The sequence below is a fragment of the Ochotona curzoniae genome, unplaced genomic scaffold (genome assembly GCF_017591425.1).
Source record: "Ochotona curzoniae isolate NIBS_2020 unplaced genomic scaffold, NIBS_Ocur_1.0 contig_64, whole genome shotgun sequence".
In the NCBI taxonomy this organism is placed as follows: domain Eukaryota; kingdom Metazoa; phylum Chordata; class Mammalia; order Lagomorpha; family Ochotonidae; genus Ochotona; species Ochotona curzoniae.
This window is the reverse complement of record NW_024466502.1, coordinates 29,076,087-29,100,164: the sequence shown is the minus strand read 5'-3', so window position 1 is coordinate 29,100,164 and position 24,078 is coordinate 29,076,087. Positions and strand designations below refer to the sequence as shown.

The 24,078-nt window shown below is 35.0% G+C and overlaps 1 pseudogene; it reads right to left on the bottom strand.

The window, feature by feature from the left end:
• Positions 1–10,837: 10,837 nt before the first annotated feature.
• Positions 10,838–10,937, bottom strand: LOC121163831 (annotated as a pseudogene).
• Positions 10,938–24,078: the final 13,141 nt, after the last annotated feature.

Here is a 24,078-nt window from a genome sequence, read left to right as displayed (position 1 = left end):
TATGTATACCAAGTGAAATAGGTTGGAGGTTTAACTACAAGTAGATATTTGCATAATTCATGGGTGTTGTAAATTTCTATTTTTCTTCCTACTGTTGATTTTATGTTGTTGCCTTTCATTTAAGAGGGATGTGTGGTGACTGTGTAATGGATACTATCATATCCAGATGTGAGGATGCAGTGCAGTGTGCATTTCTATTTCCAGATCAAAGACGGTCTACTAATGAAACTATTAGCTGTATATTGATGATAGAATGCTGAACTCTCTGCCACTGTCCATGCCCATAATGATGAACATGTTACTGTTTATGAAGAACTATGCTATAGTAATAATACCGGGAAATTCGGTGTGGGAGGAAGGGGGCAGGTGAAATCCCAGGACCTATGTAACAATATCATAGAATGATGATAATATTTTTAAAAGAAGTTAGAATTATATATACATATATATGTATAATTTATATATAAAGAAAATTTATAATTTAAAAGGAAGTAAAATCATACATATAAATTATATATATATAATTTCTTTACATATGTAAAATGTTAGCTGAAATGTGTGTATACTAAGTGAAACAGATTGGAGATTTAACTACAAGTAGCTACTTGTGTAATGTGAACATTTCACATAGTTTTATCAGAACATATTTAGTAGAGTACAGTTTTGGAATTTATCTTCAAAACATTTCTAGGACCCCAATCCCCACCTGATCAAAAAGGCATTTAAAGTTAGGCTGGAAGAATTTAATGCAAACACACAAGGGAGTATAGACAGTTAAGGCTTGAGGGAAATATAAAACAAAAATGAAACTAAAACTCCAACGCCTGGGATTAGGGATAAAGGAGATAAAGGAAAGAAAGTTAAGCAATTTTATCAACACAGCAACATTGAAAAATCAATTGACCCAAGCAATCGGTGCGTGTTTTCTTCTACGGCTCTTGTTTCTGAATCCCACATTGAGTACTTCAGGAGACTTGTAATTCAAGGGGGAAGAATCTTAATTTTCAGCAAAATATCAAATCTAACATTCTGCACAAGAGAACTGATTAACTTAATCATGCAAATACAAATGTGCATGCATTAAATAAATCAAATCTAAGTGGAACAATGTTAAAAATATTTTTTTCAGAATCTAGAAATGTGAAAAGATCATAAATTTCAACAACAACAAAAAAACACATTTTACCACTGTAAATGGCTGTGGAAGGTGCTATGACAGCCAATGAACACACCATTGTCTCAACCAAAGTGGCATCATCAAGTAATTTTGCAGTACAGAACTCTCAATATTTTAAATGTGATAACAATCTAATCAGGATGATTAAAGAAGACTGTGTTGGTGTCAAACCATTACATATAAATGCATCATACCATACACAAGGCACTTGAGTATGTGTCCTTATAACAACTTTTCAAAATTTATACATAAAATGCCAACTACCCCTTAAAATTAATATAAACGTGTGCCCATTCACTAAAACGTGTTAAAACAGTGTCCTGTGCACATTCCAGACAACTCCAAGTCGTAACAGTTTTTACTTAGGAAACAATAATCTGGAATCTACAATAATTTTCACTCCTCCTTGTTGGAAGAGAACAAAATTACCCTTTTACAAACATGCTAACCCCAGATGTGGCTCTAACATTAATCTGGAAATTGAGTTAGAATTGTACTAGCTAATGTCAGCTTAGTTAGAAACCACTTGGTCAGCATGTGATTCCCCACACTGATATCTTCTACTACCGCACTTCTGAAACAGATTGGAATGTTTCATACAGGAGTCTTCATCTGGAGGTGGACACACAACCACACACACACACACACACACACACACACACACACACACACACACACATATATATATATGCAAGAGTTAATAACAATATGGGTGCTGATTTTCTCTTTGTCATATTCTGGCTTCATCTTCGTCATCCAAACACAAATTAACTCTCAATATGAATGATACATTTTGTTTCACTATGAAAAAAATTTCAGTTGGTAGCTTGAAACGAGGCATTAAGAAATATAGAAGAGAAACAAAGGCAAAAGAATGAAAAAGGGCCCGGGCCCGGCGGTGGCACAAGTGGTTAAGGTCCTCGCCTTGCACGCCCGGGATCCCATATGGGCGCCGGTTCTAATCCCGGCAGCCCCGCTTCCCTTCCAGCTCCCTGCCTGTGGCCCGGAAAAGCAGTCAAGGACGGCCCAAAGCCTTGGGAACCTGCACCCGCGTGGGAGACCCAGAAGAGGCTCCTGGCTTCGGATTGGCATAGCATTGGCCATTGCGCTCACTTGGGGAGTGAATCATCGGACGGAAGATCTTCCTCTCTGTCTCTCCTCTCTGTATATCCGCCTTTCCAATAAAAACATAATAAAAATAAAATCTTTTAAAAAAATGAATGAAAAAAAGGGAAGGAAGGAAGAAAGGAAGGAGACAAAAGGGAGGAGGGGAGGAAAGAAAGAGGCAAGAAGGGAAGGAAGGGAGGGAGAGAAAAGGGGAAGGAAGAAGAGAGAAAAGGATGGAGGGAGACAAATAGGATGAAAGAAAGGAAGAGGAAAATAGGAAGAAATAAAAACAGAAAAAAGAACAAAATTTTAAGAATAAAGATGAAAGAAAGAGAAAGAAAAAAAGAAAGAAAGAAAGAAAGAAAGAAAGAAAGAAAGAAAGAAAGAAAGAAAGAAAGAAAGAAAGAAAGAAAAAGAAAGGAAGGAAGGAAGGAGGAAGATTCTGATATAAAAAACTGAAAAGGCAAAGGAAATTGAATTTTCTATATCTATTTGTTCAAAGACGAGAAATATCAATTTTTTTTCAATGTGATGACTTGGGGCAAAATAAAATTACTTATATTCCAGCACTGCTTTAAAACAAGACATGTAAGTCTGTATTTTTAACTTATATGTAAGGCATGTAAGATTATAACTATATTAACATATTCCTATAAAATTAAGTATGAATAAAAGGAGTGAAAGCTTATGTAAATAATGCCTATGCTTTCTCAGGTCAATTATTTACATATAAAACCCTGCTTCACAGTGTTCTATTTTTCTCCCAATAATATTGGCTGAATCGAATTATGCAGTGTATATGCCTAGGAGTTAGTTTTCTCTAGCCACCAGCTTTTCTTAGTTTCATATATATTTTACATTGTAGACGAAATCCATTTATATATTATTTTATACAGTGAAGTACAGCAGTTAATTCTATGTATAAATAATACAGTATTATGCATTCTTTTGTTGGTATTTTATTTTTAATGAAATCCATGTTTAAAAATGACTTCCTCTATAATGCTATACATTTCACATACTTCACATGTTCATACACTATTATTTACTTTTATTAATACAAAGAGAACAAATTTCATGTATTTCACAAATGCATTTCTAAAAAGGTAACCATACCACTCTCCCTTCAATTTTGATCTTCTCCAAACTCATTTTTCCTCCCATCTTTTCTAATTTTTGTGAAACATAACATCAATGCAGCATTTAATCACAGGCTGATGCATCAATAATCATAATATGTAAAAGTAAAAAAAATTGGAGAACCATACCACATATGAATATAAACAAACACTAAATAAACCCAATCAAATCTCTAGATATTCTTTTAATACGCATATTTTATATTCTATATTAGCTACTACATGTAATAGAAAACATGTTATTGTGATTTAGTGACTTTGTTATTTCACTAAGAGAAATGATTTTTAGTTGCATCCATTGTGCTGCAAAAGACAATAGTTCATTTTTTTATAACTATATTCACAGTGTTTGTATATTAATATGTGACATAATTGTGTGTGTATATATGCATATATTCATATACACGTATACATATATATGCATACAAAACATTTATCACACTTACTTTACCAATTATCAATTAATAGACACAAAGATTGATTCTATATCTTAGCAATTGTGAATTCAATCGCAATAAGCATGGTGGTACAGATAGCATTCCTATTTCATTCCCTCGGATTCCTTGGTGTTTGGTGTTTAGGGGATATGGTCGAACTACTTAAATCTCTGAGGAAATGGATATTATTGTTCAACAATGACCTTACTAGTTCAAATTTCCAGCAACAGTGGACAAAGATAAATTCACTACCATATACTAAAATATTAGTGTTCTTAATGATTTCAGTCTTCTTCTATATTTTTAAATACTTTTTAAAAATTTCATTTTAAAGACAAAATGAGAGAGAGGAGGTGAAAGAGAAAGTTGATTCTTGATCTAGTAATTCACTCCCCATATGACCATAAAGGCAAGGCTGGGCCACACTGATTCCAGGAACCCACGACAGTTTCCGAGTCTCTCATGAGTGGAAAGAATTCACATATATTTCCGGGCAGGTTGGAAGGGAGCGAGTTCAGATGTGGAGCAGCTCAGAGTGGAACAGGTGCTTTGTTATGGAACGTTGATGTCTCAGTGACTGAACTCACTGGTGTCACCCCGCTGGCACCATTCAAAGTCAAAACTATCAGGTGTGGTGGTAAGTGCTTGTCCTGTTAGCCACTGTGCCAAGAGTAGGTAGAAAACGTTCACCTTGGTAAAATACGATGGAATATTTTGATTAATAATCAATAATCAATATATTGAAAAGTAAATAATTTTCTTTCTAATGATAGCTAAAAACATTGTGAAAGAAAGCATTTGCTTGGGGCTTGTTGGAGTTATGGGACCAGATAAGACAGAACTTTAAGTCTCTGAATACTTGTGTGTTAAGTCAATAAATTAGGATACATAGAATAATGAGTAGTGAGATAAGTAAATAGAAACAACATTTTTTTCTCCCCAAGATGCTTTAAAAGAATCACATTAATAGTAAGTTTTTTCCAAGGATTATACAAACAGTATGAATATTTGAGATCAGGCTTATGGGAACAAATTCTCAAGGAAACTATTCTGAATTATTGACTTTAAATTACAACTTATATAATATCCATAATATGCATGGAGATTAGAAGTTAGTTTAACTCTGAAAAAGTTAGCCTCCCAATTGAATATTTTCATCAGCGTATTTAATAAGTTTTAGGTAATAACAAACAAAAGTTGTTGGAAAAAAATAGTGCAAACTAGATTATCAATAACTTCGAAGCAATATTCATGTTTAATGTGTTTGGGGAAGAAAATATAAACTTCAATAAAAATATTCAGGATCAAGGTGATAGGAAACCAGTTTAAAAGTAGTAGAAGGGCTCCAAGCAGTAGTTTAGTGGCTGAAGTTCTTGCCTTGCAACCACGGGGTCCCATGGTCTCCTGCGGGCGCTGGTTCCTGCCTGTCCAGGCTTCTCCCCTTCAACTCCCAGCCTGTGGCCTGGAAAAGCAGGAGAAAACAGCCTGGAATCCCTGCACCCACGTGGGAGCCCTGCAGGAAGATGCTTGCTCCTGGTTTCAGATCAACTCAGCTCTGGCATTTGCAGCCATTTCTGGAATGAACTAGCAGAAGAAAAGAGCTCTACCTGCATTTCACCTTCGCTCTGTAAATCTGCCTTTCAAATAAAAATACATCTTTTAAAAAGAGGACCTTTTTTTATTATTATTATTATATCCTTAGACAAGCCTGAAGGTTTTGCGCTTTTTAAATACTCGAATAACTTTTGCTCGTTAAATGTATAAGGATCTGTCTGGAGATGTTTTATCTAAGACAAACGAGAATCTGAACAAAGGCCTGTAATTGCTTGTTGAAATTGATTATTGAATAATGAGTAACTTGAATTTATGAGGGGCAGCTTACTTGAAAAATGAAAGCTGATCTTATTTCCCTGAGTGATTATTTACCAGAACGGTACGTGTGATTAAGTCAAAATAATGCTCTGGTGGCGGCTTTCTGAAGCCGAGGTTATCAATAAAACCGCGCCAGGGTGAACAGGCACATCACAGGATGGCCGGGGCAGCAAATGCATACACAGGGTTTGGAGATCATTGCTACGCTATTATTGAATATTCTCTATGGTTTCCTCCTTTATATCATTTATTCAAGGTCAGTAAATGTGGTGTCCCATAGATTTTTTCTTTTTATTTTCAAGAATTATTTAATCAAACTGAGTTCAGAACCGTTGTTATTAATATGGAAGAAAGAATGGTGTGGTAATTACTTCATGAAGTCAGGGTTACCTACTTGTCATAAGGCACAAATGAAAAGACACCCAGAAATTAAAAACCCAATATTAAATCCATGTAGGAGGGGAACGAACCACTACGGGAAAAGGAGATACGGAATGTTTTAACACAATTCCAGCTGGAAAAGATGGGATATGATGATTTTTACAATGCTCAAGGAAAATAACTTTTAAGCTAAGCTTTTTGAAAGTATTCATTATTTTATTACGTATTTTAACTTACATTATAATTATTATACAGTATACAACTGAATAAAATTTTTAAAAAAAAGTTGGTACTCCATCAAGAAAATAGACATTGGCCATTAACAGGAATCTAAGAAAATATGTTTAATCTCAATCATATAAAAGCTAAATTTATTGAATTTGGAAACGTATCATTTGAAAATGTTCACACACATTTTTCTGATGAAAACACATTTTTTGTTTTGCAAATAGGCTTGTATTAAAAGGATTAAAGTATCCTTAAGACAGAAGGTAAGAGACCCTGGAGGAAAACAAGGAATATAGGAAGAAATGTATAATGATAGAATTTTAAGTAGTCTTAAATGTAATTAAATATTTATTTGCACATTGACCACTAATCAACATAAAAAGTGGTGAAGACTTCTAGAATATAATCCACTTGTAGGTTAAATACAACATCAGCACTATAAAATATAAAGATATATCATTCAGAAAAAGCTAACCTGCATGGGCATAGGAGCTTAAACCACTGATTGTGAAAATGAGTCCTGGCTTTTTGTTTTCTGATCAAGCTGCCTAGTAATCTTTCTGGGCAACCAGCAGATGCTGATCCATGTGTGTGTGCCTGCCTCCCAAATGCAAGGCCCAGGTGAAAAAGATGACTCCTGCCTTCAGTCTGGCCCACCTGCTCCCATCTCCACTGTTCACGTATTAAACCAGTGGATCGAAGATGCTCTCCTCAGCTCAGCTCTCTCTCTGTCTCTCTTTCTATTTCTGTGTGTGGGTCTCTGTGTGTGTTTCTACAATGATTTCTCTGTAAGTCTTTCAAATGAAAAGTTTTTTTTTTTTTTTTTCAGGTAATGACATTCGGAAAATGGTAGAATGTAGAATTAAATTTATACCATAATGGTTTCACTAGTTTATATTCCCAGCAATATTGAACTTGGGCACCTTTTTTCCCCTGCATCTCTGTCAGCATTAATTGATTTGCAATTTTTCTTTGATACTGATTCAAACTGGTGTGAAGTGATTTCTCTGTGACTTTTGCAACCTTAATGGAAGATGGTATACAGATACTTCATGTATCTGAAAACAAATTTATCACATGACAGTCATCCTACTCCTGTGAATTTTCCAGATGAACTGTAACCAGTAGATGAGAGTTATCCGGGATTTATAGCAATTCAATTCATAAAAGCTAGGATATGAAATTAACCCAGATGACCTCAACCATTTTATCCATGAAGGGGGATGGAGAAAATGTGTCATTTATGTAATTGTAATTATAATTTAATTTGGAAGTCAGAGTTAAAGAAAGGGAGAGAGAGAAAAAGACAGAGAAAAGAGAGAGAGAAAGGAGAGAGAGAGAAATTCCATTTGTTATTTCATTCCCCAAGTTGTTGCCACAGGCAGAGACTGGCAAGGGCAAAGCTGGGGAAAAAGCCAAATGGGTGTTAGGACCCAAGTTCTTGAGGCATCCTCCGCTGCTGTCCCAACCTCTAAGCAAGGAGATGGATTGGAAATGGAGCAGACGGGACTTGAACTGGCTCCCCAATGAGATGCTGGTGTCACAGGCAGAGAATTAGCTTACTATGCCATCTCAGCAGCCCCAAAGATCTGCTTTCTAAAATCAATATTTACTTAACACAATGACATCATATGCATGAATGTATGCATATAAATATATAGCCAACTGAAAATAGTCTATGTACAGTAATATCAATAATCCACAATATTAATTGCATGACTCTTTGATGCTTTCTAAATAATTTCTGTGAGAAGCAAACCAGCAAGAAAAAGAATACAGAAGATTGGGTGATGGAAGAGAAGGAAGGAAAGGAAAAGACAAAGGATGCAAACAGAAAAGGATACAACTCTGCAGGAGAGAATGTAGTAGGTTTTTCTATTTAAGATGGTTAGAGTTTAACAAATGCTTTTATACAATATAATTTCTAACCAAACTGACCATCTTCTTGACCAGTTTCAAAATGTTTAATTAATGCAGATGATTACATCTTTAAATAAAATTCAGAAAAGCAAAAATGAGTAATTAGCATTATAGCTATACTTATAACTCAAGCTTCATTTTTATAGTGCCACATGTCCTAAAAGTAGTTTAGCGATGACCACACAGTTCATAAACTCAATCCACTGAAGCAGTTTAGCAATGCGTGAGTGTATGTGTACATGTGATAGTAATAATTTCATTCTTCATTAATAGTCTGGAAAAATTAGATTTATAATGGCATTTTACAATGAGCTCATTTTCGTAGTTGAAAAAAATTCCTTTTTTTTTAATATTCAAGGAACTAAAAAGTTCATGATAAATATAAGTAAAAGATAACCATTTTGATTAAAAAATCAAATATATAAATAGATTATGTGTGATCAATAATTGCAATTTTCCTAGTGTTACTCTCTTAAGCTGTTTTGTTTTAACGTGACCATTACCCAACTATCACACCTAATGCTAAGAAACAACAGTTTAACAACTTTATTCTCACTTCAAAATCAAAGCCTATTTTACATGGATTAAAGAACTATAGCTGTTTGAATCTGGACAAATGAAAAGTCAACATATTAAAATTAGATGTTGCATGGGCCAGGCACAATTACCTAGCAGCTAAAATCCTTGCCTTGAATGCCTCATATGGGCATCGCTTTTAATCCTGGCAGCCCTGTTTCCCATCCAGCTCCCTGCTTGTGGCCTGGGAAAGCAGTCCAGGGCGGCCCAAAGCCCTGGGACCCTGCACCTGCATGGAAGACATGGAGGGGGTTACTGGCTCCTGGCTTTGGATCAGCTCTGGCCTTTAAAGCCACGTGGAGGGTGAATCGTCTGATGGAATGTCTTCCTCTCTGTCTCTCCTCCTCTCTGTATATCTGACTTTGCAATGAAAATGAATCAATCTTTTTAAAAAATTAGATGTTTCATAACTCAAAACGTTTTAATTCTCAATCCCTTTTATTTTCTGTAGCCATTAACAAAGAAATATTTATTGGTATTATAAAAATTGTCCATTTATTAATAATGTGCCATTTAAAAAAGTGAAATCCTTCATTATAAGACAGAAAACTTTATTATGCAGCATATTTTAAATGATGTGTCACAGAAATAAAATCATACTTAATAGTACCACAGAGTGTTTGTCAAATAGCAGTTATGCACCATTAGCCTCCAGGGCAAAATCTAATGGATCTCAAGGGACAAAAAGAAACTCATTTGAAAGTAAGGTACTGAAATTCAGTTACTTGCTATTACTGTCATTACTTACTAAAATAAGACATCACTGCCCAAAACACCAAAGTAAAAAAAAATATATGAATTACTAGGAGAAGCATAATTTGCTTCAAAACTAACAAATTATTAGATACTGCTTAATAATCCATAATAATGTTTATCAGAGTAATTAGATTTAATACAAAATTTGGGGGTATTAGTTATAGGATATGTACAATTCTAGTTATGGGTTAGCAAGGCAAGATTTATGTTAAATATTCATAACAGAAGTTCTGTAATTATATTTTAAGATTATTTTTATTGGAAAATCAGATATACAAAGAGAAGGAGAGACAGAGAGAGGAACATCTTCCATCTGTTGATTCACTCCCCAAGTGGCTGCAACGACACTGAGCCCATCAGAAGCCAGGAGCATCTTCCTTGTCTCCCACGCGGGTGCAGCGTCCCAAGACTTTGGGCCGTCCTGGACTGCATTCCCAGGACACAAGCAGGGAGCTAGATGGGAAGTGGGGCCTCCAGGATTGGTGCCCATATGGGATCAAGGGGCATTCTAGGCAAGGACTTTAGCTGCTAAGCTACTGTGCCAGGATCTGTAATTATTTTGTAAATGTTAAACTTTCTGTATTATGATAAATAGCACATTGCCTAAATATTCATATATTATACTGTCCAACACAAAATAAAGTGCCCTGCTATGAAGTTTACATAATATGATCATATTGTTTGTTAATTCAGAAAACTGAGATGGAGAATTCTTGCATATTAGGTATGTTCAGAAATTGTCTTCTTGGGCCCGGCACGATGGCATAGTGTTAAAGTCCTCGCCTTGCACACGCCGGAATCCAGTATGGTCATCAATTCTAATCCCAGCGGCCCTGCTTCCCATCCAGCTCCCTGACTGTACCTGGGAAACCAGTCTAGGACAGCCCAAAGCCTTGGGACCTTGCACCCACATAGGAGACCTAGAAGAGCTCCTGGCTCCTGGCTTCGGATTGGCTCAGCTCCAGTCATTGCAGTCACTTGGGGAGTGAATCATCAAACAGAAAATCTTCCTCTCTGTCTCTTCTCTCTGTATATCTGCCTTTCCAATAAAAAAAAAAACTGTCTTCTTTATTTTCACAGATTTTTAAATTGATACAAAAACTGTTGCTTATAAAATTAACCGTTTTATCCTGAACAAGTTAGTGGTATTTAATATAGTCAGTGGTCTGTGTGCTTACCATCTATATCAAATTCAAAGTTTTTTTTTTCTCTCTAAAACAAGACCCTCTACTATTTTTCCTTTTTTTTAATGCGAAGGCTTCACGAATTAGTGTGTCATCCTTGCTCAGAGGACATGCTAATCTCTGCATCGTTCCAACTTTGGTGTATGTGCTGCGAAAACAAGCAGGACCCTCTGCTGTTAAGCTGTTACCATGTTCCTTTTGAGAAGCGTTGTGTAACCACCATTTGAATGCATGAAAATATTTTTACATTCTTACAAATCATTTATTAACAATGTATTTGAAATATGCATAAAAAAGCAATTCTTTGTGCTCAGGTTTTGGTGCAGTGGTGAAGAACTACCTTGGGATGTTGGCTGCGTGTACCAGAGTACTTGGATCACAGTTCCGACTCAGCCTCCAGCGAAACGAGGAATCACAGCCACACAGGAGTGATCGGACGGACTCCCCGGCGGCTGGTGTGCTCATCGCATCCCTGACTGCTATGGGAGTAGACCTGCTGATGGGAGCTCTGGATCCCGATCTAGCTTTCCTTCTCTCTGCAATGCAAAAACAAACAAGAAAATGAATTTTAAAAGTTGTATAGTTTTAATAATATAAGACAAATTACATACTATACAGGAAACTGTAGGCTTTTGCAAACTGTAAAAGTCATAATGTGATTGTATTCATTATGATGACACTGCAATAGAATAGCTTCAAATTTATAACATTTCAGTTATTTATGACTAATTATCTAGATACAAGTAAGCATTAATGTATTTTTCATTAGATTAATGGAAAGTACAAATGCTTTAGACACAAAATGTAAGCATATGTAACCTAATAATCCTGTATGTGTTTTTATTTCATATACATAGCATCCATTTTAGCATTTGTGATATTTGTCCTTGTTGCTGATATAAGAAAATTTATCCTGACACCTATCCAAAGACACATGTATTTTTTATGATTGCAAAGTCAGATATACAGAGAGGAGGAGAGACATTCTGCCCAATATTCATCACAAGCAATTGTTCATTGATTACAGATGCTTTCACTAGATATGTGTATGAAATTAGCAATTACCGAAACACATTCACATACGCAGATTCCCAAGTCATCACGTTACCTCTTTGCCAAATAAGTGTAAAATACGAAAATATTAATCGATACTTTGTATCAGTTTGACACTTAAATTTTCCCATTATAGTTTTGTAAAGACTTTCTGAAAACACTAAAGACATTGATGGGATGGATAGAATCTAGGTATTAAACAAATACCATCCAATAAGAAAAGTAAGTCCTTAGAGAAAAGTCAACTAAATCCAAAGCAAGGCAGAAGGTAAAATTTGCTTGAGCCCTCTAGTGGATGATGCAGGGAATTGATATAACTTTAGCAATCAAGTCCCTTTACCAAACCAAAGTTCTCATGAATTACATCTGTGAGTCTTCTCTCATTTATGTATCAGACTAACTCTATTGAAATAACTTTAAAAGTCGAAAATAATGTCAATTGTGATAAATGTTGTCGTTATTTAGCTCTTACAAGAGTTTGAATCGCAGCTATCATGTTGTGTTCCACACACAGATGCTCCATGCGCTTGCTTCGATGAGCTTTCAGGGTGTGAACAGCTGATTGACTCGGCCATTTCATGCCTTTCTTTGATCACTTATCTGATACTCTAGAAATACTGAAATTGGCAACCTACTTTTCTCTGTGTTTTATACTGGTGACCCTATTGATTATATTAAGATATTATATTGATTAAGATGTTAAGATCATATTGATAATCCTATCCAAATTTATAATTTAAATTTTTGACAATAATGTGATCAACTGAGAATTCCTATCTGAACTTCAAAATTTTAATGAACTGGACTTCCACTTGCACTTCAAGTAGGTTTGTCACATTTGCTGTATCTACGTTAAATTATTCATTACTGTGCCTGGCGCGATGGCATAGTGGCTAAAGTCCTCACCTTGCAAGCCTGGGATCCCGTATGGGAGCCGGTTCTAATCTCCGCAGCCCTGCTTCCCAACAAGCTCCCTGCTTGAGGCCTGGGAATGCAGTTGAGGACAGCCCAAAGCCTTGGGACCCTGCCAGCGTGGGAGAACTGGAAGATGCTCCTGGCTTCGGATTGCCTCAGCTCCAGCCATTGCACCCGCTTGGGGAGTGAACCATCAGATGGAAGATCTTGCTCTCTTTCTCTCCTCCTCTCTGTATATCTGTCTTTCCAATAAATATAAAATAAAATCTAAAAAAAGAAATTACTCATTATTATAATGTATTTCTCTCACAAACTTCTCTTCATCAAAATAAATGTTTGCAATTTAATGTATTTTTTTATTATTCTCAGAAACAAAAGAACACTTAGTCATTCCACTATCTACTTTTTTTCTTCCACCAAGAAGTTCTCTAGAATATGCCATCAACTAAACATGAAATTGAGTCACTTTCAATATGTCTGCTACTTACACTTTTTTCTGAAACCATTAGGATCACTGATCTTGTTTATTGCAATATTTTCCTAATTGATTTAGCTTTGATCAATTTATATTAAATTTTAAAAACAATGACTGGAAGGATATTTTTAGAAACTGAAGTTGTAAAGTATCAAATATAATCTAAAGTCTTTTAAAATGATTTATTTCGTCGCTTGAGAGAAAAAGAGAGAAAGAGAGAGAGAGAGAGCGAGAGAGAGAGAGAGGAGTTCCAACTGGTTCATTTAGCTTTGTAATTGATTAAAACAGACAGCTGGACTGGGCCGGAAGTTAGGGATTCCAGCTGGGTCTCCCAATACAAGCAAGAGCTTCAGCGTCTGAGTAATGATCTGCTGCTTGCAGGTGCATCATAAGGGACCTGGAGTGTAATCCAAGTGGCTCACATGCCTAAACAGATTATGGAAGTCAAATTTACAAGGTATGATTTTATAACATGCAATAAGACAGACTGCCATAAATATATAAATTCATCAACACACATAATAATAATACTTTAGAGAAACACAAAAGTAAATCAGTAAAGTGGAGATTACATGTAAAATAATAAAAATGAAATACAACTTTTCAAGCTAAGTAAAAATTGAGGAAAACAGTACAAGTCGGCAATCATACATTCTCTAACCCTACTAAATACACCGGGATCATGAAAAAATGAAGAAAGTTAAGTCAGAACCGTTGTTATGGACTATGGTTTAAATTTCAGTTTTATTAAAGCAAGTCATATCTCATTGGATGAGTATGATTAAGACAGCATATGACAATACCATCCTTCTTAGAAGCCACTTTTTGATATTAATTTCTCTGACATTCACCTCTAAGACAGAAGGAGGTTTATTGGTGTCTCTCTATTTAGCCAGGGATTTCTCCTAGAGTCACGGTCAAACATTATATAAAACCAAGAAGGGATTCCACAGGTAGGGAGCTGAAACCTCAACTGCCTTCACTCTGCACGGCAGTTCGAGGCTGCACAAGCATTTTTAATTTGAAATGTATATATTTTTCTTAAGGTGAATACACAGATTTTTGTAATTACTAGGCCCAGAAAATGAGTACAGAAAGTGAGAAATAATTGATTGAAAACTCACCTTCTCTAAGGATGTGAAAGTAGATTTCTGAAAAAAATGGCTATTGGTTTTCATCATCACATTCAAGGATGTGAAATAAAGGTGTTTAATTAGAAGCAATAGTCACAGGGTTCATGGAAGTTAATCACTACAAATAATGGCTTCAATAAAGCTTTATCCCTTTCCTAAACTATTCTTCCTGTTTCTCTTTTGCACAAAATTACAGGAAAATGCAAAAGCACTCAACTTCCTGTCACAACACTGTCACATTTATTTTGTCATTTCTTCTTCGAAGATAATCAATAGCTTATGAGACTCCTGTGTCTGTAATGCTGCAGAGAAGTAAATATAAATTTCTAAATATTTAAAATAAAGATATTACCTCCCTCCACTGGGGAACTGTTATTAATAAATTAAAAAAAAAACCTAGTAAAATGTCTGATTTTAAAGTTATTTTGATGCCAAAATATTTAGCTATGTGTTTCACACATTAAAGTACATTTTTATATATTTATTATCACTGCATGTATACACATAGAGTTATACACTGCGTTGAATCCATGTTTATAATATAAGTAAGAATAACAAAACACATATAAGCTGGATAAGTAGATTAGTTAGAAGAAAAGTAAAAGAGTACATAGACTATACCGAAAAATTTTAATGATGAGTCATGTCAAAAATTTACATAATTGGGACAGGGTGTGTTCACTTCATTCAAATGAAGCCAGCCAAGAATGAGAAGCACTTATTTTAGACATGCTCTGTGGCAGCAGGAGTTTATTGTTTTGAATTTGTAATTGAAGGCAGTTGACATACACAGCTCACTGTGACTTACAGCTCATTGTGACTTTCATCTCAGAAGTCTTTAGTCTAATGTCTCTAAAGCCAAGGAAATACTGAATATTTTGAGCCATTGTCCTGAAAAAATCAGGTCACTCACAACAGCATTTTTAATTTGACAGGGGATTACGAAAACATTTGGTGCTCTTTAACTGTTGTCACAGCCATCTATTACATTAAGAACAAGTTGATTTTAATATTTGTCAAATTAAAAATCATTGTATCATGCTAACCTTGGGCATTCATTTACATAATTGGCTCTCTGCTTGCTGTGTGTTGTGTGACACCCTCATTTGATTACTGCTCATTTTTCTAAAAGTCTGAAGCAGCATCTAACATAACTTGCATATTAATTTTTCATTTCATCATTCTTTGTTTGCAGATAACTTGCAGCAAAATCTCCTGTTTCCTTATTACTTGTTCTGTCCGTTGTTCTAGTTTTTATTTAAAAATAGTGCAATTCAAAGTTTTTTTTTTCCTATTCAATGGTGGGATGATGAACGTGAGGATTTCAAAGGGTCAATTGAAATTGATGAAGAATCTTCCTAACAATGTTAGTCTCCATTCAATTTCTGAAACTTCAGCGAAAAAAAAAAAAAGTTAATATTTATGGGTCACCATATTTTCAAACTATTTTCTAACCATGATACAAGAAAATAAGATGTTTTCTTTCTTACATTTGGAAGTTGACTGTGCTTCCACTCGACTCAGCTGGGTTATTCATCTTACTGATCTCACGTTCCAAGGAGCTCCATTGTGTGTGGTTGACGATCATCCACCAGAAGCTTAGAATAGGCACCATGACAGTGTTCTCTTCTTAATCTCTTTTTAGTTTCTCAAAACTGGTTGATCCAGCTCTTTGCTTATATGACCGTCTTAGTAGTTGCATTTCAATGGAAAAAAAAAAAAATGTTCTCTCTGAAGCTACCACATTGACTTCAATCCATCAGGAAGATGTAGAGAGAAAATCAGAAAGGAAAATAGAGTAAGGTGGGATATGTATATAGATCCAGAAGGGGCAAGTGCCTCTCCTGCCGTTGTAGAGGGTTTCAGGTCCAGCTCCCTGATTCTTAGGTTTCCCATGCAGACTGAAAATACCAGATTTCCTGGTTCTCCAACGTGCACATTCTAAACTTATGATTATATGACCCAATCCTATATTCTAGCATATATTAAAAAGTTATTGGAAATTACTATTATGAAAAAATCACATCTTAAATACATATAATCTCAATAATAACATTTATTTATATTTACTATGAACTATTTTTGAAGTCACTTGCATACAAATGTAATTTAAGTCACAACTTTCAATTCCATGACATTTCTGTTTACTAAATTGGCATATTTTAAGAGTTATCTATTTATTTATTTATTTGCATTTTATTTGAATTCAGATTTAGAGAAAGAAGAAGAGACAAAAAGAGAACTTTCATCTTCTCTTTCACAGGCCGAATGGCTGTAACAGGCAGGACTGAACTGATTGGAAACCAAGAGCTGGAAGCTTTTTCTAGGTCTTCTGTTGTGGGTGTGGAGGCCAGCAACCTGAATTACCCTACACTGCTTTCAAAGACCATCAGAAGGAGCTTTCTCGGAATAGAATAGCTGGGATACTAGAAGGTGCCCATATGGGATACCAGTGCTGAAGTTGGAGGCCTTCCTTCATTGGCATGACATTCCCCTAAGCGAGGAATATTTAATTCATTTAGGTACAGAAGAGTCCAGAATATTAAGCTATATACATTTTTATTTTCAAAAATATTCCCAAGTTATTAATGTTAAGTGAGAACTGAGAGAAGAAAACAAGCAAACGTAGAGCAAGTCCTTGTATAGCGAATGCATAATTCAGGAAAGATTTCAAACAACATTCAAATGCCAAGTTTGTGTATGGATTTCTTTATTTTGCTAATTATCAGGTTACAAGATCAGCACAATTAGATTGCAATACTTTATAAGTGTGTAAAATTAAAGACAGGGAATATTTTCCCTGAGTAGAATGACTAATGAAAAAAATGGGACACAAAATGCTGCAGTTAAAATAATTAATCCCACAAAGCTGATTTTTAAAAAAAGCTACAGTGTTTGTTTGCATACTGATTTGTTGTCTTTCTATTTTTTCATTGCTTTTAGTCTGTTGTCTCTCTATTATTGTTCCTTGATTGCCACTCTGCAGGGAAGCCAGATGACCAATCCCATTCTCTCTAGTGCAACAAAAACACACACCAATTTCTTTCCCAGAATTAATAACAAAAAATACAGTGAAGGTCATTTCAGTGGCCATGGCAATGACCTCCAGATTGCAGAATTCTGAGTGGCGGAGAACATCGTTCTGGGACTTTAAGTGGCAGCAGCTGCTTTCTTCTCAAACTGGATTTGTTTTGAAGAACAATTGTGGCAGTTCAGGCAAAAGACTAGAATTCCTTGACATTGTCAGAGTGCCTGCCTCTTTGTTTTTTCTAATCTGCCGAGGTGAGCATTTTTATACATAAACAAGAAACTTATGTTACAAAATATGTATTTTATGATAAATGACGGTGTATCATTTCAAATACAACAGTTTAGAAATTACCAAGTATTTATATTCATAGCTGTAGTAATTTATTAAGTGCAGCAAGCCTAACCTTCAGATGAATGAGATATAAATTTGAAGCTCTTCTGTATTAAAATCATTTTGATGATCTTTCATGATTTTTCACATCATCTTTTTGTCAAAGAATTATTAATAAGATACGTTGAGAAAAAATGATTTTCTTGGAAATAAATTTTACATATTAAAATGATGCCATCACACTCACATATACATATGTACACATGAGTCCAAATATTTATATGTTTCCTTTATTTGAGTGTTAGAATGCAAATTAGACTGCAACTGATATTTTAGAAACAAGGTTTCAGGCTCTTACTTGAGTAATATACAATGTAGACAAGGTTGCATAATTAGAACCTATTTTAATTTATCAGAAAATCATATCATTTGATTTAAAAATGTATAGCAGTTCGGGCATCAAACTGGGGCACTGGCATCCCTTGTTGAGGTAGGTCCATGTTCTGGCTGAACCTCTCCCAAACCAAGTCCCTGGTCATTTGCCTGGAGAAGCAGCAAAGGATGGTCCAAGTCCTTGGGCTCTTGTGTTCAAGAGCACAAGAGGAATTTCCTGGCTCCTAACATCAGAGTAGCCCATCTCTGGCTCTTGCAGTCATTTGGACAGTTGACCGGTGAACAGAGAATCTCTCTGTCTCTCTTCTTTGTAACTCCCATTCAAATAAAAATAAATAAATCTTGGCAAAGTTGCGGAGAGAGGGAGAGAGGAGGGCAGAGAAAATCTATCAACGGATTCACACAGCAGTTAGCTGCAATGGATGAGATGGGTCTAAGCCAAGAAGCAGGATGTTGTTCCAGGTCTCCCACATCTGTGGCAGGGAACCAAGCACCTGAACGATACTTTGCTGCTCTCCCTGGGCCACTAGCAGGAGACTGGATCCCATGTAGCTTGCCAGTGTCTCAATCGGCAGCATTACATGCTATGCCACTGTGCCAACCTCAACTAATCCCAATTGTATGATGTCTAGAAAACAAACCAACCAATAAACTGTAATATCAGAGAAATTTCAATAACACAAGCCAAAAAGAAGTACATGGCAATTTATGCTATATAATTTAGATTAATACATAGCGGCATATGGTAGCAAAATACGTTGCAAACAAAATATACAAATAAGAAACATGACTGTTATCAAATAAATTTGAACCATAATCAGAAAGAAAATTTGATGGCGGTATGCTTATGATTTTTCAAAAAAAGTTACTTTTTTGAAAATGTATTTGAATAACTTCAGTTATCCCCTATACAATAAATTATTTCAGCTGCATAATTAAAATTCTTATAATTTTTCAGTAGTACCTATCCAAATAATACAGTGTTCTTGAGCACTTCCTTAAAATAAAAATCAAGTATCAGAGAAAATACTTTTATTTTATCCTTTAATAAGATAGATATTGGAATCAATTAATACTCATATGAAAAGCAGAAAGGGAAATGTATCATTTACTATATCAATTTCCACTTGCCCTCAAAATCCAGGATTGGGATTGGTCCATACATAATTCAGGAGCCGGGCACTCAGCCCATGTCGTCCACGCAGCAGGCAAGAATTGAAGTACCTGTTGTGCAAGGTGGTACACATTAACACGATGCTGGAGTCGGGAGTGGCACCAAGACTTTAACCCAAGCCTTCCGGAATGAGCATCTCAAGAAGCAAGGTCTTAAACAACGTTGCCAAATGTGTTGCCTAATAATGTGTATTTTACATAATGTAGCAGGCACTCTAATTAGAACATGAGACTTCCTTATGTATCATTTTTAAATTCTTCAGGGAAATCAATGCAATATAGAATCAAAACCTGAATGAAAGAACTGGAAACTTTGAAACTTTTGGAAATGACATTCATTATGATAAGTTAAATAAGCAAAGAGAGACAAGTCAAGTATGACTGAGTTCATACAGAGTCTCCAGGTTGCTCTCAAGAAGGCACCTTGGTTGTTACAGGAGGTTGGAATGTATGGGGTGGGATAAGGGGGCAAGATGATTCATAAGGATTAAGTTATAGTGAGGAGTAAGAAGTAGGGCCCAGCACGGTGGCGCAAGTGGTTAAGTCCTCGCCTTGCACGCCCGGGATCCCATATGGGCGCCGGTTCTAATCCCGGCAGCCCCGCTTCCCTTCCAGCTCCCTGGCTGTGGCCCTGGAAAGCAGTCGAGGACGGCCCAAGGCTTTGGAACCCTGCACCTGCGTGGGAGACCCGGAAGAGGCTCCTGGCTTCGGATTGGCATAGTATCGGCCGTTGCGCTCACTTGGGGAGTGAATCATCGGACGGAAGATCTTCCTCTCTGTCTCTCCTCTCTGTATCCGCCTTTCCAATAAAAAATAATAAAAATAAATCTTTAAAAAAAAAAAGAGTAAGAAGTATAGTTCATAGAATCATAGAAGATGTTGATTCACTCCTGTGTCCTTTAGGGAAAAAAACAGCTAGAAGAAAGAGTTATGGGTGTTTTTATCACAAATAATTGATAACATGTACTTGATATATTTGCTATGCTCTATAGGCAGGATTCTTTGAATACATATATCAAATTAACTCATGGTACTCCATAAAAATGTTAACTTTTATGTATCAACTAAAAAAATTGTTTTAAGATGATTTCTCTCAGTATAACGTGATTGATGTGTTTGTGGAAGTAATTCTAGCAATCAGGCTTTAAAATGTGTCTGTGAAGTGTATTGATTATGTGTACTGGTTGTGATAATGATAAAGTCATCCAATCTTTCAGTTATTTGTTACATGTACAAATGTCAATCAATTTATCAATCATGTATAATTTATCTGTCATTACATTTATGTATACAGTGAGCTTTCTGCAGATCACATATTTTAAGTCATGTGTTTACCCATGTGGAAAGCCTATTAAAGAGATTTAATATTCTGGTAAGGAGCAAAATTGAATATATAACTTAAAATATCACTCCTGGGACACATTATTTTGGTTAAGAATCCGTAATTTTGGGCCCGGCACAATGACCCAGCAGCTGCAATCTTTGTCTTGAACATGCCGGGATTCCATATGGGTACCGGATCTAATCCCAGCAGCTCCACTTCCCATCCAGCTCCCTCTTTGTGGCCTGGGAAAGCAGTTCTAGGACAGCCCAAAGCCTTGGGACCATGCACCTATGTGGAAGACCCGGAAGAGCTCCTGGCTGCTGATTGGCGCAGCACCGGCCATTGAGGTCACTTGGGGAGTGAATCATCTTCCTTTCTGTCTCTCCTCTCTGCATATCTGACTTTACAATAAAAATAAAAAATAAATGTTAAAAAAAAAACCCATAATTTTTTTACAAAAATAAGAAGTTATAACTAATAGCTGCTTTATTTCTGCTCTTCATCTTTAATTTGGCAGATATTATTGTCCCCATAAATTTATAGTAAAAATTTGTTGGTATTCAAATGTTCATCGTTTTATAGCATCTGTCTTCTTTAAGGCTTTTCTTGTATTAAAATGAAACATATATTAATTATATTATATTCGGTCATCATAAATTTGTCTGTATTTTTCTGGGGTTTGAATTAGTGTTTTCCACCTCAAGAATAATATCTTAAGAAAGATGGGGGAATTGACCCACCTTTGTTAAAGTTATAAAGCTTTACTCATTCACTATGTGTCTGAGAATTCATTGTAATTTCATTATGGTATTTATTCCTCATAGCAATATTTTATTAGGTGTATTTTCAATTCCATAATTTTTATTAATTCTACATTTTTCAAATTTACTAATATATTTGTCTCTTGGTTATTTTGTGGTTTTTGTTTTTATTTTTTCTCAGTAGCTTCCAGTTGTGATTACTGCAGTTTTTCCTATGGTATGTCCTTAAAGTCTGTTACTAAATACTAATGTGTTTTTTGGTTGTCATTATTGATACTGTATCTCTTCTCAATCGAGTTAAGATTTTCTTGTTTCTTGTTTTTATGATAAAAAGTTGTGGATTATATTCTGGACATTCTGAGTAATGTACCAAATGTTCAGATCTAGGCGCACTCTTTCAGCAGAACGCTATCCAGGAGCTAGCTGCATGCTTGGCTGCAGCTTTCTATGGGTGTTACCTTTGTCAGAATCTTACCTCTGTTTCATTCTAGCTGACTCTATGTGTTTTCATGTTCAAGTACAATGTTGAGATAAATTCCAACGATTTATCCACTGCAGTTTAAGTGATTTATTTTTGTGAAAAATAGAGTGAGCAAAGGTGACAGAGAACAAAGAAGAAAAGGGAAAGGTAGAGAGGAGAGAAAAAGGAAGAAAATAAGCGTGAGTAAGCAGGGAGAATGAGGTATTTCATTTTCTAGTTTTCTCCTCGAATGCCCTCAACAGTCAACGCCAAAGCCAGGCTGAAGATAGGAGCCAGAAGCTCTAGCAGGGTCTTTCACGTGGTGACAGGAACTAAATCACTTGGAAATTCACCTGTCGCCTGTTAGGTCCGTTCGTGGGAATGTGGAGTTTAGCATTCGTATTTGATTTTGAATCGTCTTTTTTACCATTTCTTCTGTGATCTTGTGTACAAGTCTATTGATAAGACCATTTTTCATGCCATTTACTTTGCCCTTTGACATCGCCAATTTTCCCTGTTCTAATTGGAATCAGTCCTTGTACTGAGTAGTTTTTTATTCCTATATGTTATTTTTTTTTTCCTTTCTGTGTTGTTGAGATGCATAGTAATGTGATTTATCTTACCACTGTGATAAAGTACTGGGAGTAATATGTTCTTCCGGGTCTCTTTTAATATGTGTTAGCCATGTTCAAAGTAATATTTAGAAAAAAATGTTATTTTGTGTTTTGGATTGCAAAAATATCATGTTAAGAAATCTGTCTGATGCTCATATATTGAAGATATTTTCTACTTCACTTTTGGAAAGTGAACTTTTGCCAACTATATTTGTATTTTTCTGCATATTACTTCTTTATAATTCTTTGCCTAGTCTCTGATACTTCCTTTTAGCTCAAGACCTAAGACAAACCTTATTGGCATCTTTGGAACCTCATCTTGAGACTGTGCAATAGAATGGGACTAAAATAACTTACCAGAAATAACTGTGTTGATGTCTATTTGAATTAAATGTGGTGAAAGAGAATAAGGAAATGAAACATTTCACATTTAATCATTTTTTGAAAGGATATGTCTAAATGTATAAAGGAAAAGGATTTTTATTCTAGTTAGAGGACATATGCTCATTGTTGCTGAGAACAAAATTTATTATCAAAAGGTAATGAAGTATTAATGGCTTATTCATACACTGTTTGAATTTATCATTCTGTGCAGGAATGTTAATATTTCTTAGACTCTACATAAACTAAATATGAATAATTGGCTTAAGACTTCAAACTAAATTACTTTATGAGTAAAAGGTATTCAGACAGTATATCAGAAGAATTAAATAACATCTATATTTATATTTCTTTGTTAATTTAATTTCCACATTGTTAGGTAATAAAATATTAATTATTGAATGTCCTGAATACATTTAAAGTGCTTCATTTGCATTGTCTTATTTTTCCCAATAAGTTACATAATATTTCAATATTTTTGTCGGATCATCTTTAAAGAAAAAATTGTTTCAAAAATATTAATATTAAAATGATTAAAATAGTTTTAACCACCTATTACTTAATAAATTATGCTATCACTTAAATGAAGTATATGTATGTATGTCCACTTATTTACAACACATTAAAAATATATCATTTTATTTTTATACAATTATATGTTGATAAAGTGTGAGTCATGAGAGTAAAAATCATAAACCAGTTGCATAAATGATCATTATATTAAAGCTCCTGTTATGTTTACCTAAATTAAGGCCCTAACCCCAAATCCTAGAAATGTAATGATATGCTACTATTAAATTCTCCTGTTTTTCCTAAAGTTTCATTTGGGGGTGACTACACAACAATCTCCAATGTCCAGATTCTCCGTTTCATCAAAACGTGTTTGAGATTGAACTGTGATGTCACATACATATATACCAATACTGTAACATTCCAAATTTATCATTCTGTATCATAAAGAAATAATCATTTAGTTTTTTTTGCCCTTTTATAATTCAGTTCTATCAAGATCTGTTTCAATTTTATATTCTTTCTTATATGATATAATTAACATCTTCATCAAAATTAAATCTGCCATGCACTTTTGTTATAACCCTGGATTTTCACTGTTTTGCAATGACTAGGATATACATTTGTTTTTATGTTTTGGTAGCTATAGTGTGTCTTTTTCGAACTATTTATATTTTTTTTATCAGAAAGTCAGATTTACAGAAAGAGGAGAGAAAGGTCTTCCATTTGTGGTTCACTCTCCATATGT